This window comes from Phalaenopsis equestris, unplaced genomic scaffold (assembly GCF_001263595.1).
Source record: "Phalaenopsis equestris unplaced genomic scaffold, ASM126359v1 Scaffold200214, whole genome shotgun sequence".
Taxonomy (NCBI): domain Eukaryota; kingdom Viridiplantae; phylum Streptophyta; class Magnoliopsida; order Asparagales; family Orchidaceae; genus Phalaenopsis; species Phalaenopsis equestris.
The window spans coordinates 2,050-4,660 of record NW_018220051.1 but is presented as its reverse complement, the minus strand read 5'-3'; positions in this window follow the sequence as shown (position 1 = coordinate 4,660).

Below are 2,611 nucleotides of genomic sequence, written 5' to 3'. Positions count from 1 at the left end.
TCGAGAAATCTGTCCTAGTTTTGGGGCAAATTTTAGTGAAGAAATTGACTCTGTGGAGTGGTTGTAAGTGGTTGAGAGCAAGGGTGTGGAACTTAGGAAGGTTTAGAGAGGCTCTCGTGAGATTTTGGCAGAGTTTCTCCAAGGTTTCAAGCACACTCCCCTTTGTCCATGAAGAGCTTCATTTATAGCCATGGATGCCTGATGGAGCTCAGGGCTAGGAATTGGGTGGTAAAGCTTGCTGAGGTGGAGGGAAGAAAGGCTCTAATGGCCAATAAGACATAGTCAACTTAGGGAGGTTTAATTTTGAGTTTGTGCCATTTGGGGCTCCTTTGAGCTGGATGTTTCCAGTGGTTGAGGTGGTGGCTAGCCAGAGTTCAATCACTTCTAGGCTCAGGTTGGTCAGGGGGTGCTTAATGATGGTTAAACCCTAATGACAAGGCATGATGGTTAGGATATTTTGAGTTAGGCAAAAAATGGGGTGAAATCCCCTAATATCAGCTAATGTCCATCCAAAGGCTTTCTTATATCTTTTCAAAATTTCCAACAATTGTTGTTCTTCTATATCAGTTAATTCCAATGATACTATAGCATGTAATGTAGATACTAAATCTCCTAAAAATTCATACTTCAAATGTGTAGGAAGCGTTTTCAGTTCTAGTTCAGGGGGTTTCTCAATAGATGAAATCAAATTCTTGTTACTTTCTGTAGGTTCTAACATTTCAAATCTTTCCTGAATATAATCCATATCCTCTTTACTCACTTTCATAGATCCATATTGAATTCTTAAGACTCGTTTTGGATTTTAACCTCATCTTGACATTCCATATATTCCTTTTTAAATTCACTATCAAAAGTTTTCTTAAAATATTCATGGCTTAAATATCCATTAATATCCATTCCGAAGCATTCAATCTCTTGCCCTTTTGCAAAGAATCTCATTGATTTTGCAATATTAAATGTAACCTCTTGATTACTAACTCTCATAGTTAGTTCTCCTTTCTGCACATCTATCAAAGCTCTTCCAGTGGCTAGGAATGATCTTCCTAAAATGATAGGAATTTCTTTATCTTCCTCCATATCTAATACAATAAAGTCCACAGGAAAAATAAATTTATTGACTTTTACCAAAACATCTTCTATAACTTCTTTACAATAGCTAATCGAACAATCAGCTAACTAAGGAGTTACAATTATCAGTCAAATATGTCCTAAGCCCAACCTTCTGAAGATTGATAACGACATAAGATTAATACTGACTCCTAAATCACATAAAGCTTTTCCATAAAATTGTTTGCCAATAACACAAGGAATTGTAAAACTCATAAAACTCCCAGGATCTTTAAGTTTTCCAGGAAGCTTTTTTTGAATTATAGTGCTACACTATTCACTGAGTGCAACAGTCTCGTTATCTACAAACTTTATTTTCTTATTAAGTATATCCTTCATGAACTTCACATAGCTTGGCATTTTTTCCAAAGTCTCAACAAATGGAATGTTTATCGTTAATTTTATTAAAATTTCCAAGAATTTTAAAAATTGATTATGTCTATATTTCTGCTTCAATCTTTGAGGAAATAGAGGTAGTGGTCTTTATATAGTGATTTTCATTGGTTTAATAGGATTTTCTGCTTCAAAATGAAAATCTTCACCAGATTTTTCATTTTTCACCTCATCTTTTTCAACTTCAACTACTTGTTAAACTCTATTTTCTAATTCTTTTCCACTTCTCAGTTGAATTGCTTTAAATTATTCTTTGTTATGATCTTTAGGATTTACTTCAACATTACTATGCAATGTTCCTAGAGGTCTATTGCTAAGTGCAGTAGCAATACATCCCAATTGATTTTTCATGTTTCGGTCTAAACCCATCAAAACCCATTCAAATTGATCACCAAATCAACTTCAAAACAATTTTCTTCCTTCATGAAAATTGTTCTTTATGATTTTTTGCACCAACCACAACAAGTATTTGAGCTTAGCCCATGGCTAGCCCAAGTTTGACCCAAACTTAGCCCAACATGCTTAAAATGGGTCAAAAATCAAAAATCCACCAAATTGATTAACCAATTGACCTCAAAATGACTTTCACCCTTCATGAAAGTTGTTCCTCATGATCTCCTACACCAAATGCCATATTTAATTGGGCTAATTGGCATGCCTAACCTAGCCCAAACACAAGAGTTGGTCACATGCACCTTTTTGGACTTAAGATCAAATCTAACCCAATTAAGCTTGGTTTAGCCAAATGAGCTCTACCTTGACTCACCTTAGACCCTAAGGTTGAGTTCCAAGCCAGCCATCAACCCATGGTTAAGCTTGATATTTATCCCATGGGTAAATTTTTGAAAAAAGATTTTGAAGAGATAATAAAAGGGTTAAATCAATGTACTTGCCCCAACACATGTTTAAACCCTATGGTGCCATTTCTACTGCCCATCATAAGCTTTAACCATGGTCCAAGCCTTGGTTAACCACCCTAACCCAAGCTAAAATCCAAAACCGTAAGCCCCCACATGGTGAAAACCCAAAAGCATGCCAAGAGACCACCTCAGCTCAAATTGAGCTGAGGACCCCTCTGCTCGACACCTAAGCAGTGGGGCTAAGCTCTCAA